General features: G+C 38.6%; 1 protein-coding gene across 5 annotated transcripts in view; it reads right to left on the bottom strand.

The window, feature by feature from the left end:
* The window catches only part of ARHGAP28 (Rho GTPase activating protein 28), a 94,827-nt gene that overhangs the window by 67,079 nt on the left and 13,583 nt on the right, over positions 1-14,165 (bottom strand). The window contains exon 1 of one of the 5 annotated variants that reach the window (XM_038392830.2): positions 11,748-12,130. The exons of 3 other annotated variants lie outside the window; for them this stretch is intronic. The gene's annotated coding sequence lies outside the window, so the exon portion shown is untranslated. Of the gene's footprint in view, positions 1-11,747; positions 12,131-14,165 lie in introns of those variants that run through there. One more of the 5 variants, XM_043508079.1, reaches the window with a different exon arrangement.

The raw sequence follows: 14,165 nt of genomic DNA, 5'->3' as shown, positions 1-14,165 counted from the left end.
TGAATTATAGTCCCAGCTTTGACTAGGAAAGCCGATCACTGTATTATTATACGGTGTATGAAATAGGGATTTTAAAAGTATTTAACCCACAAGCTGGTTTAAATATAAAAGCAGTCATGCAACAGGAGAAGATTTACAGAGCATGACAAAAGAGAGGAAAGATTGAGGAATATGTAGTGCCAGCAGATGAAGACTAGTGGAAAACAAAATTCACATTGATTGTAGGAGTAATTTTTCTTTTGCAATGCTGCTGTGTTTTATAGAAAGGCTGCTGCCTGCTCACTTAGCTGAATTTCATAATCAAGCTGAAATGGCATTCTTTATCTGGAGTAAAAAATGTTGGCTCTGAAGGTCACCTTGACGAATTCATTTGCTTGTTGGATAAACCTTCTTCAAGAGTAAATTAACTATGAGAGTACTGAGCTTGCCTTCAGTGGGCACTGAAATAGGGACAGATGGATGTCGAAACAATTTAAGGAGCTGTACAAACTGGGAGATTTTCACACATTAGGCAAACAACATATCCTTTAAGTCAATCTAGAAATTTTAAAAACAAAATATGCATGCATCTTAATATTTAGAGGAAAACATCAATGACCTCAGCAATTCAGAACTAACGTTTCTTCGCTTCACGATCTTCTGATAATATTCTCTCATTAGATTTCTATAATGAGGGGTTATCTTTCTTCATTTTGCTTTAACCCATGTCCTGGAGAAACTGGCTATCCTAATCCATAGTATTTACATAGTAAGATTCACAAAGCAAAGCCAGATGGGAAAAATTATTTTCCCCACAAACCATACATTTCTTTAAAAACTAAACAAGTAACACTCTGGGACCAAGTGAGCAGAAAGGCAACAGAGTGATGGAAACAAACCATAAAATAAGGAGGAAATGAGTGAAAGCCTGATACTATCAGTCAGTTGGCAAGATGATGGAAAGGCACTATTATTTGTCAGCATTTCTGAATTCAGATGTGTTTTTCATTGTGTTGAATTGGGACTGAGCTAAAAACTACACATATGGGTCCAGAGCTAGAATTCCCCAAACTCACAATGATTTTTGGGTTGGGCTTATCTGCTGCAATAGTCTAACAGCCATAACTGATGTGTGATCCTGAAAAGGTTTGCAGGTACAATTTGCATAAATTCCCAAAAGTTAATGAGCGAGAGCCTGGCTGTATTGAAATCAATGGTAAAATGCCCGTTAATATCAATAGGACCAGGGTTTCATTCTAGATGATTATCCAGAGCTTAGCTGGATCTTCTTCCTATCCCTTCTCTGTTTCTCATCACGTTCCTTACTTCCCCAACCCATCCAGATCTTTCTCCTTTGCCCTAATGCTGCTTACTAGACATCCGATCTTCGGTGGCTTTGCAAAAAAGTGTGGGGAGTTCAGTCAGGTCTAGAAGTCTGTATGTTTGGCTCTGGTTATCGGGGCGCTGGTCAAACATTGTGTGCGCTAGTTGGAATTACCCCACTGGACTGACCAGTGCCCACCTCTGTACCCTGGGAGAACCCACTCACAAGATGTGATGACAGCTGCTGGACCAAAACTGGTTCTCAGACTTGGTGAGAATAAACAAAGGATTTCAGCAAAGTCTGGAAGACTGTCAGGGTTTGAGCAGGAAAAGGGAAACTTTGTTTCAATCCAAACAAACCCAGGGGTAAAATAATGGCCCCACTGACATAAATAGAAAAATGTCAATTGGATTTGGGACTCACCATTTCAAGAACTGGCCTAAGTTTTTGGCTAGTTTTATGATTTATCAAAGAATTTGCCCCTCCATATGGTGAATATTTAATTTGAACTAAGTAATGTATCATTTTTTCCATTAGATGTTAACTTAATCAGCTAAGCTACTGCAATATACCCAAGGGATTTTTTTTCCCAATACATCATGAAATGTGCTTTGCTAAAGTGACTTCTCAAGGTCCTTGGCTAAAGTCAGGAAATTTTGACTAGGAGAGAAGAAAGTTTAATATTTTGGTATAAGCTTCAGAGATAGTTTTTAAGGTGAAAAATAGTGTATATAATAGTTTCTGAAAATGTTCATATTTTTAATATTTAATCTTCAGGACTCATTTTATATTTCCTTAAGAAAAAAATATAAGGCAAACAGCTGCCATATGAAGTTAGTGTGTAATGAGCAGAGATTCAGTGTGCCTAAAATTTTATTCATTACTTGACGTAGGCCAAAAAGTAGACATGCACTTGGAAGCCATTCAGAATGTGGGTTTTGTTTTTGTTTTATTTTACAAAAGAGAGCTCAGCAGCAAATCTGAAAACTACCTAAGGGAACAACAAAACATCACAAGTAATGAAAGGACATTTAACAGATAAAAAATGAAAGGTGGAAACCACACACACACACACACAGAGCCATACAACAGTGCTGTCAATGGAGTTACACTAGTTGAGGATCTAGCTCATAAGGCCTAATTCTCCACTGTCTTGCACCTTATTTATTCTTTGAATTCTTAGAGGCCAGAGCCCCACTGTGCTAGGCACAACACAGACTTTTTGCAGTCAATTACAGTTGCCAAGTGAGTGCAATAATGTTTACAGATCAGAATGGCAATATTTACACCCGCTTTGCCCAATGGAAAAATGGGCCCATTGAATGCACTTGGTTATCTGTAACATTTAAAACAGGTTTCAGAGTAGCAGCCGTGTTAGTCTGTATTCGCAAAAAGAAAAGGAGGACTTGTGGCACCTTAGAGACTAACAAATTTATTTGAGCATAAGCTTTCGTGAGCTACAGCTCACTTCATCGGATGCATTCTGTGGAAAATACAGTGGGGAGATTTATATACATAGAGAACATGAAACAATGGGTGTTACCAGACACACTGTAAGGAGAGTGATCACTTAAGGTGAGCTATTACTAGCAGGAGAGCAGGGGAGGTGGTGACCTTTTGTAGTGATAATCAAGGTGGGCCATTTCCAGCAGTTGACAAGAACGTCTGAGGAACAGTGGGGGTTGGGGGTGGGGAATAAACAAGGGGAAATAGTTTTACTTTGTGTAGGTTTCAGAGTAGCAGCCGTGTTAGTCTGTATTCACAAAAAGAAAAGGAGTACTTGTGGCACCTTAGAGACTAACAAATTTATTTGAGCATAAGCTTTCATGAGCTACAGCTCAATTGGTCAAACTGGACGGTCTCTATGTGAAAGAATAAATGGACACAAATCAGACGTCAAGAATTATAACATTCAAAAACCAGTTGGAGAACACTTCAATCTCTTTGGTCACTCGATTACAGACCTAAAAGTGGCAATTCTTCAACAAAAAAACTTCAAAAACAGACTCCAACGAGAGACTGCTGAATTGGAATTAATTTGCAAACTGGATACAATTAACTTAGGCTTGAATTGAGACTGGGAGTGGATGGGTCATAACACAAAGTAAAACTATTCCCCCCCATGCCCCCACTGTTCCTCAGACATTCTTATCAACTGCTGGAAATGGCCCACCTTGATTATCACTACAAAAGGTTCCCCCCATCCCCGCTCTCCTGCTGGTAATAGCTCACTTTAAGTGATCACTCTCCTTACAGTGTGTCTGGTAACACCCATCGTTTCATGTTCTCTATGTATATAAATTTCCCCACTGTATTTTCTACTGAATGCATCCGATGAAGTGAGCTGTAGCTCATGAAAGCTTATGCTCAAATAAATTTGTTAGACTCTAAGGTGCCACAAGTACCACTTTTCTATTTAAAACATAGACCTAAATGGGATTTCTGCATGCTTACAAGATCAAGCCCATCATTAAGATTTATAAACTGTTATGAAACCAAGAGAATCACCACAATTTCAGGTCTAACAGTAACTGTATCTTTGGGATTTTCAGTATCAGTTCCTGACATTCCCTTTAAATCAAACTGCGATGCCTGGGAAAACCAATCAAATGGTAATGTTATTGCTCTTATATATTCCTTATGCTGGATACATGATTATCTGAATCTGCAGCTGTTCCCCTGGCAGCATTCTTTCTGATATCAAACCACTCTTGAATACTGGCATGTGTTTGTGCAATGATTTTCAACAATGCAAGCACTGAATATAAGAAAGTGGTGGGTGCACAACCAGTGCTTCTGTAAGAAAAAGCTGCTGAACAAAACTTTTAGAAAATGCAGTGAAAGTAGTGGATCAAAGGAAGGCAAAATGTGTGAGATGTGATAAGACATAAAATTTCAGATGGGGGCAAGGGCCGGGGATTCCGGAAGCACTTTCATAATTGCAGTGACAGCCTCATTAACCAATCACTGTAATTGCAGACAACATTCTCCAGACTTTATAATGTACTAATGTTTCGTATAGTCTGCTTTTTGTTTTTGTGTAGATAAAATTGGTGAGACTGTGTGAGCTGGTATCCATTTGGCTGCCATAACTCAAGATAACAACCAGCTTTTGTTTATAGCAGATGTGAAAACATCCATATTAGAAGCAATGGTAGGTGCCAACCCAGGAAAGATCACATATTAAGTATAATATACATAAATATTCCCTTCAGAATCAAAATGTAATGAAACCAGGACTTAATGCTAAACTTATCCCTTTGATTTGGCTTTCCTTCAATAAGGTACACATACAGCATTACCACCAAAAATAATCACACTCTTCCTCTCTCTTGGAAAGAAAAATATACTCCTGTTGTTTCAAGTTTTTAGAACACTTGGGATATGCTCAAGCACTACACTGATAGTGGAAACAACGAGGAGTCCTTGTGGCACCTTAGAGACTAACCAATTTATTTGGGCATAAGCTTTCGTGGGCTAGAACCATTCTAGCCCACGAAAGCTTATGCCCAAATAAATTGGTTAGTCTCTAAGGTGCCACAAGGACTCCTCGTTGTTTTTGCTGATACAGACTAACACAGCTACCACCCTGAAACCTGTTACATTGATAGTGGGTATATGTAGAGAGAAAGCCAAATACTCAGGTAGAGCTGAGAAACAATTGACACACATGGTGGGGTTTCCATCACCTGTCTGCCCCTTATCCCAGTACTGCGTAATGAGGGCCAGTTCACCCTTAGGGGTCCTGTAACTTGTGCCATCAGTAATGACTCACCCCTTGGGGGGTGTTTCACTGCCACAGAATCACTTTAACAAATAGGCTCTTGTGATGCAAGAGTGCAGTGCTTTCCAACCCTACTCCTTCATCACCCAGAATACCCCCTATGCCACAGGAGGAAATTAGAAGGCAGTATGGGCTGGGCTACACTGGCTTTCTGACACTCAGGCCTATCCCACACAAAGAAATCCCCAGCTGGCTATTTTCATTGCCAGGGCAGCTGGGTGATTGGGCATGGGTAGCAGAGAGGCAATCTATCAGAACTACCAGGCAACTGGGAGTATCCCCAACAAGGTTATGACATTGAACAGACTGGAATGTTTCATTGGGAGCCTATACACCCACCTTAGGTTCTAACCAGGTAACCCTAACTTGTGGATTGGCTGGACCCTTAGGACTTGCAAGGAATTATTTCAGATGATCCACTAGGTTCAGTGATGGCTCATCAGGCTCAGAACACTCATCACATCCATCCCCTTTGCCCTCTTAGAACAATGCAAAAAGAATGCAATAGGGGCTAGCATCTGACCACAATATTCATGCTAGTCCCCACTGCAGTTGATAGCTATTGCTGTATTAAATTTTGACTGGATGCAACAGGAGTTACACTCTAATAGGTACATATAACAAACAGGCCCAAACTTCTGGTCATTACTGTCATACCTAAATGGTTTCAATTTTATATTGTAGAGACCAGGCTGCTAATAAAAGCAAAAAGACACATTCATTTTCAAACACACACATTTATACAAAGCCAAAGAAACAACATGTATAAGCACTTCTAAGGTGAGCTGTCAAAGTGGAAGCTCCCCTTAATCCCAGATCCCCAAGACATGTGCATCATTTACTAACGAAAGAGTGATGAAATACTGAAATGTGTCAGTCTGGAATGAGAAGGGCAAAGGTGAGCATAATGCACAACTCTGCACTCTGGTACAGGAGGAGAAAGAAATCAGTCTTGCTCCAAATGTTAAAACCATCAAAGCACTTCTGTGAGGCACTACAACAGCTAACGCCTGCAGCCCTCACATCTGAGGATGTGAAATTGTGAAACTAAGTAGGGGACGTCAAGGTAAGTACTTGGAAGGAAGACCTGCAAGGAAATCTTAGCATGTGCTGGTGACTCAGTAGGTAGCACTCTTCCCTCAGAGCTAGTACTGAATCAATATGCCAGCATGATGGTAGGCCAGGTCCTATACTGTTGGAGGTCCCTTTTATAGATGGTACATTCAATTATGGGCCCAAGACTTTACAATTTTGTTAAGATATCATGATAATTTTTGCAGGAATATCAGTGTTATTCCTGAGACAAGGCAGGTGAGGTAATATCTTTTATTGGACCATCTTCTGTTGGTGAGAGATACAGGCTTGCAAGCTTACAAAGAACTCTTCTTCATCTTGTGTCTCTAATATCCTGGGACCAACACAGCAATAATACTGCAGTGTTATTCCTGATGTTTTGGCCAAATTTCAGTGAAAGTAGTTCCTAGTGCCTATTTAAATTACCCCTGTTGTTTCAATCAACTGTTATATACTACTTCCTTGCTCTATATATTTTTTGCTGTGTGCTGCTAAATTATTATTTATTGTATTCTGATAACACCTAGAATTCTCAATCAGAGATCAGAGCCTCATTTGTGCTATTCAGAATACATAGATGTATCAAAAAGATGGTCCCTGCCTTAAAGAATTTGCAGCCTAAGTAAGCAGTCATCTTTCATTCCAGGCAGACCTGCATTTCAGAGATGGATGAAATAATTCCTTTTCAAACTGCACAAATCTCCAAGACAGAAAGAAATTGCAACTAATAAAATGTTACAAACTTCTGCAAAATATCTAAAGTGCCTTTGCCATAAGCAAAAATGTAGCTGTTTTTAAAAATTTGGTATCTTGGGCCCTTCTATGTATATAAGAAGTGTCGTGTCCCAGTTAGGAATTTCCAATAACACAAAGCTCCCATTTCAAATGCTTGTGGATCCTGAGATATCACACCTTAAACTTGTCAGTGGCCCAGGACAATATATGGTCTTTCCTGGGCTTCAGACCAATGTAATTTTATAAGCAGGGACGTGGAAGTTGAAGAAGGAAAGATTTTTTTCCTGTTTAAAAAACAACTGCTGTTTGAGGTTGGTCAGCTATTTGGATTGTTAGAATAAATCTTGGTGAGTAGACTAGCAGGCAGAGTGCAAGTAAGGTAAGGTAATCAAAGGTGCATGATGATTGCAATTTATCACCTGAGTGCCATAAATAATTACCTATCCCTTCTCTCCCCCTCCAAGAGGGAAGGTGGGAGGGAATTGTGACTGAGGCATTGTTTCTGAGGCACAGCCACTGTTGGGGCCATTCCTGGAATGGTGCAGTTTCCGTGACTCTTGTTCAGGGCTTGGCCTAAAGGCACAACCTAGCCTTTGGGGAGTGAAAGGGTTCAGAAGTGAAATGTGTGTTTGCCAGTTGGTAGTGTGGGTTATTCAGTCCAACCACAACAAAAATGATCTGTACCAAGATATATTCCCACAAATCTTTATTTTTAAGCTTTAGGAGTTTTCAATTCTAATACAGGTAACAAGGATTTTTAGAAACAGGAAAAACTTCAGCTCAGGCTACAGTCTAGTCCTCTAGAAACCAGGGCCTAGATTTTGTGATTTATACACAGACGTTGGGGGAAACGTTTTTAACCAGTGGCATTGGCAACCCATGGTTTGACTCTGCTTGGTTCTGACTATTAAGGGGCCTATCTGAAATACAAATAAAATACTGAAAAATAACACAGCAATTTTTGTCAAAATCAAAGCATTACACCACACATTGACCAGAGCTTTTCTGCAAATCAGAAAAACAAAACAAGGGTTCAGTCCTGCAAGGTGCAGAGAACTCTGACACTGACTCAATAAATCATTTAAAGCTAAGCACATGCTTGGCAGTGCTTTACATGATTGGCGCCAGAGTGCAGGACTGATAAAACTGATTGATTAAAAATGTCCCAAAAAACTCTCTCCATATTTTGCTTTATGCAACCTTTTCAAGTGCATGCACATGTGAGGTGCCAGACTGAAAGCTCTGCTAACTGAAGCCCTTTCTCTATAGAGATGGGATAGCCTGGGCAGCAGACAACTCCACATGTTCCCACCAGTGGGCCTCCACAATGAGCATCCTAAGAAAGGGACTTTTTCTAGTAGTAGCTGAGCTTCTGCACTTTGACAAAGCTCTGTTTCCCATTACTCTGAGTCAACCAGCTCATCCCTCCATTCAGCTTAGGGAATACATATATCTTCCAAGTAGACTGTAGCACCACTTTGCTTACTAGATTGAGCAACCATGTGAGTTACACAGTGGGGCTTCTGAACAAGTTTCTGGAGTACATTTCAACATTTGTGAAACTGGAATTGAACTAGCGAGGGCCCATGGCCATTTCTTTCATGTCTGTGTTAATCCTAGCCCAGCCTTGGGGAGAAATCTTAAATGAATTTAACACACACAAGGAAAGAGCTGATGTTTTTAATGTTTGGGGATCCTGCATTCATGAATGTTCCTGTGAAACAGCTTATGCAAGTTAGACATTATTCAAGGATAACATGAGACAACCAATTTAGAGGCACATGTCTGATAACACATTGTGATTTACAGGGTTTAAGGTGAGTGCCTTGCCACAAAGCCTTTTAAACATCATGTGTACCTTTTCATGTAACTAAAAAAATAAATAAAAAGGAATAACTCCTTTTCCATACTCACTGTATCTTCCAAGAAAAAGATTTTCCTCAAGCACAGTTGCTGAGTCCCTTTTAGCTGAGAAGAAAGAATTTCAATAAATCTCATTTCAACAAACCAGAGATAGTTTGGAAATGTCTGCACATCTGTAAATGCGTGGGGATTTGTTAAGGATGTGCTAATAGTTTCATATAAAATAAGAACCAAAGCAAAGCTCAGCCATTTTCTCTAAATAAGCTGCATTTTGAAGCACTTCTCCCTGCCTTGTCACATATAAGACACCTAGCATGAAAAATACTTATGGTTCCAGCAGGTATGAAGGTTACAGGTCAACCATTCCATTCATTTTTCCTACAGTCCCCATAATGCATCTATTCTATCGAATTATGCAGTTCTACACATTCCTCCCCGGCCGCACAGGGCGTTTGCTTTGTGCCCTGAAGCATGAGACTGTAGAACATGTATCATTATCTTTGCTGTTATTATTTATTATTTGTATTCTAGAAGTCCTCATGGCCAACTGTGCTTAGCTCAATTGTGCTAAGCCCTTGACAAACACAGAAAAAGAGATGGTCTCTACCCTGAAGAGTTTACAATCTAAACAGACAAGACAGATAAAGGAAAATGGATAGAAAAATCTTTGCTTGCATAACTACAGATATTGAGCCAGGCTCTAATGCCCTTTCTCATGCAGAATAGCACTTTGCTCCAGTAGTGGTCGCTTTGAGGTCCCATGGGAACACTCATAAAGTAAAGTGTTATTCACCATGAGTATGGATGTCTGAATCTGGCCCATTGTCAGTGGCCAGAAAATTGTGGGCCAGATCCAGCTTTTTGTACGTACATGGAATAGCACCTTACTACATGAGCATTCCCATTGAAACAAATAAATGTGACTAATTGTGGAGTAAGGTACTATTCAACATGAGTAAGGGGATCAGAATCTGGCTCTAAGTTTGGAAAGTAGTTCTGGTTACTGTGCATGTGGCAGATTGTCAAAGATATGCAGGCACCTAGAAATCTGGATAATTTCATCCCTGCTTAATCAAATCATGACGGTTCCAATTTGGGAGCATTGCTGTATCTTCTATGAACTCTGTTTTCTACAATACCCTTCTGCCAGATTCTGCTGTTCTTACTCAGGGAGATTTACTCTCTGAATACTGCCATTGGTTTCAGTGCCACTACTTATGGAGTAAAATACTATTCTCTGTGAGTAAAGGGTGGCAGAATCTGGCCCTGAATTACTTCCACTATCCTTTTTCTAGCCAGGAGGCAGATTGTAACTCTACAAGTCTCTGCTCCAGGGGCAGCACAACATAGCATAGCAAAGTCAGGCTTCAGCTCCTTGTGAATTAAAAGCACCTTTGGCTCACTCATTCCAAGCAGGTACTGCAGGGAATGTGGGATACATCACCAGGATTAAATTTGGGCCCAGTCCAGCCATAATGTAAATCAATATAGTTCCACTGACTTCCATGGCACTACATTAGTTTACCCCTGCTGAGGATCTGGGCTTTAACATTCACAAAAATTCTGAGAAGTTGCTTAGAATAAAGTATTTCAGAAGATCTTCTGTAATAGTGTTTACGTGAACAATTTCTACCCAAGAAAGTACCTGATCCTTTTCTTCGTGCAAAATAACCTCATTTCAGCTAAGCAAACATTGGCACTTAGCACGAGAGCACTGCTAACTGAGAAGCTGTCAGCAGAAATTCTAAGGAAGCAGGACTTTCCTATTTCAATACAATATGGTTTGAGAGATCTCAAATACAATGTAATAAATCATTTCTAATCCTGCCACTAAAGGACTATATAGGCTGGCCCTTTTATAAGTAGTTCTTCCATCAAACACTGTTTTTTTTCTTTGTATGCTTTGTTGGGAAACCCAGTTACACCCATAAGCTTCAGCCACATGTTTAGACTTCCATATAACATTAGTTAATATTCTAGACACAAATAAGGTTGCCAGTTTTGGTTGGACGTATTCCTAGAGGTTTCATCACATGACATAATCTTTAATTAAAGATTAATCTTTAATTCCTCAAGACTCCATGATAGTCCTGGAGGGTTGGCAACCCAAATCACAAACAAGCCTTTTCATGTAATTCAGTATTCAGCTGTTTGGATTTTGACAAGTGCATTATCCATTCATTGATTAAATCAATCATTAGATCAAAACTGGTTACTGTAGGTGAAATCTATTACAAACACATCTTGATTACAGTGATTTGTATGAGCATTCATTTATCAACCTCATACCTCTTTAGTTTGCTCCTCACTTCATTGCTCACTAGTGTAGCCTTTCACAAGACTATATTTAGCCAGAAAGATCTACTCCACGGATATCAAATGCTGCTCACTATGCTAAATGTTGGCTAGTTTACCTTGTGCTGGTGTCATTAAAAATACACTGCATAAACCTCACCCGCTTAATACCATCATCCAAATGTATAAAATAACAGTTACAAAAATGGCCTTTCAGTACGTTATTATTCCATTTGTAAATTCATGTTTAAACTAACCAATAGCAAATATCCTTTAAAAGAGATTTTTCTTTGCTCCTACTTTTATATTCGTTCACTGACTGCAAGGTCCTCATTTTATTTTATACAAGACATATATCCCAGAAAACATCATTAGGATGGCATAGCTCCTCACCAAATCAGTGCAAAACCCGAATCCATTCTCTTCTCACCTTAGTCATCCAGCAATTATATTCTCATTAAAGTAAATTATTGCCTACGATCAGAAACACTTGAACGATCAGTATCCCTATGAGTTACAGTGGCAGTTTGAAGGATTGAAACTCTACAGCCTCTTAAAGTCCTAAGTAAAGGGTTTAATTTCAATAACAGAAAAGAGGCATTCATAAAGAAGTCAGGGAGTGAGAGGCAAAAGAAGCTATTATAGGTAAAGAATAAAATATTAAATACATAATTTGATGAAAACAATACTCACATACTTTCTTAAAACTTAGCCACCTCTTTCCAGCAGCCTGCCAGGGGTCAGATGTGTGGGAAGCGGAGACATTTCTAAGTTTGAAACAGCAAATCTTTTGTTACCTCTCCACACCTCTAATCAAACAGGAGTGAAGTATGGTAAGTCACCAAAGAGCAAACCCATGATCAGTGACATAATGACAAAATGACAGCAAGGAAAGCAGATACATGATTGCGCTTCAGTTCCTTTGCCTTCTGAACAATGATTCCCTTGAGGATGGTGATGCAGATTTCTCGTTGTTATATTTGTTCACTTTGGGCTTTTATGGCTGCTTGGAGCTACACTTCATTGTATTTGATTTCAGCTAATCAAGCATACAAACGAACAGGAATGCAGACACACAACACTGTGAGAGACACATAAGGAAGTTTTTTAAACAAAATGCCTTTATTAGCCAGTGATTCCAGTGATGCAATCAGAATAGGAAGGAAAGTGTGTGTTGCTTCATTGTTTTATTTGGATATCTGAGTCCAGTGCTAACTTGTGATAACATTGAGAGAGAGAGAGAGAGACCGTATATATATATATATATATATATATAGAGTCTGTATATATATAGAGTCTGTATATATATATATAGAGTCTGTATGTTGAACCTAACAGAAAAAAAATATGGAAATCTGCTTTTTCCTTCTTGACCCTTACAGAAGAGTCCGAGTGAATTTAATACAGAATGATAAACTTTATATAGAATTTTTAAACCAATCTATAGTATTATACAGAAAAGACAGAATTCTCTATTAAATCAGGTAAAATCTTTGAGTGAATTCAATAAAAACCTTCTTAATTTTTATAGATAATGGAATGAATAATATAAAGCATTAAACAGATTTTGTAATACATACTAAGGATAAGGAGATATTAGCAGCAATTTTAACAGAGCTAAAATTAGGTCTTTAGGGACCAATATATAGAGCCCTGTAAATCTGCGGCTATCCACTTTATATTTGCGGACCCATTTTTGCGGCTTGCGGTTAAATTTTGTATCTGCGTACGGCTCTACTGATCCAAAGCCCACTGAAGTCAATGAGAGTTTTCCCATTGATTTTAATGATTTTTGGATCTGGCCTTAAATGTTGTTTGATGGTAATCAAATTTGTAATCCAAAGTTTAAACTATAATCTAATCAGTTCAATAGTTAAAACATAGAACAAAACCACGTCTCTTCTACAAACAGAACCCATGTGATCTGCTGATCACATGTTATGATTCTGAATAGGATTTTCCAGGTTTTGTCAACTGAAATGTTTATCTTATGTTCTGGCTTTAGATGTTGCAGTTTTAATGTGGGAGCAGCTCATCATCAGGAATATTGCCTTAAACAATGAGGGCTGCTTTGTTTATACTTTCTAAAGGACAATTCATTACAGCAATCTTGCAAGCTTATAAAATTCTTGTCTTCAAATGAAAAGTGGAAAATGAGGGTTAAAAATGTTCATCCCTCACATCCATCTAGTTATCATAAGAATATGATAGTTCTCTTCAGTGTACATAGAAGGCTATATGTTATGTATTACTTACTCTTGAAGCCTACCCAGTTGCTTCTGCAATAGCTTTAGAATATATTTCATTGAATCTATTTTACTGGATTATGGAACAGGATTCTTGTTTTATATATTGCCCTATGTATTGAATATTCATGTTTTGAGATTTCAAATAAATGGGATATCACAGCAAAACAGTGAGAAGTAAATGCTATGCCTGTCATCTTCCCACAAGGGGAGTGATTATGCTAATGAGACAACGTTATGTTTGTATAAGGGTTGCTTAAGTAATATTTATATTAAGCTGCTGTGAGGACGCACAGTGTAAAGCAATAATTTTCAGAAACCAGAACAGATACAGACTAAGCAGGATGCTCAAACTCATTAACAGCATCTTCATTCCAGGAAGCCTGACAATTTAGTCTATTATATGGAAACAGCCAAATCACAAACCAATTTCCCACAAAGTAATTCAATAATATATCAGTTTTTACAAGTGAAAATTCAAGTGGCAAACATCAGCAGAAGTGCAAAAACATCTTATCTATGAAGACCTCAGAAAAAGCATTCCCGGCTACCATATCTCTATATGCAGTTATCAGTGCCTGGTGTAAACTGCTTCAAATTAATTTAAAGTTCTACAAATGTAATTGTTTGTAACAGCTTTCAAGCATATTTATCAAGTGTTGTTTTTACTATATCCAGTGAAGCTCTGTCATGGGACGTAATTAGAGACAGGATTTAGTGTATTTTCAAATATGTATCTTCACAGCACACCCACAAATATGTATCTTCACAGCATTTGGTTTATTGATATTAAAACAGTTGCACAGCCTGAGGTCCCATTTTGGACTGGATATATTGTGAATTCTGCCCAGTGATGGGAACTTAT

The sequence above is a fragment of the Dermochelys coriacea genome, chromosome 2 (genome assembly GCF_009764565.3).
Source record: "Dermochelys coriacea isolate rDerCor1 chromosome 2, rDerCor1.pri.v4, whole genome shotgun sequence".
Taxonomy (NCBI): Eukaryota; Metazoa; Chordata; order Testudines; family Dermochelyidae; genus Dermochelys; species Dermochelys coriacea.
Note: the sequence above shows the minus strand (reverse complement) of the source record. Positions and strands in the feature narration are given on the sequence as shown.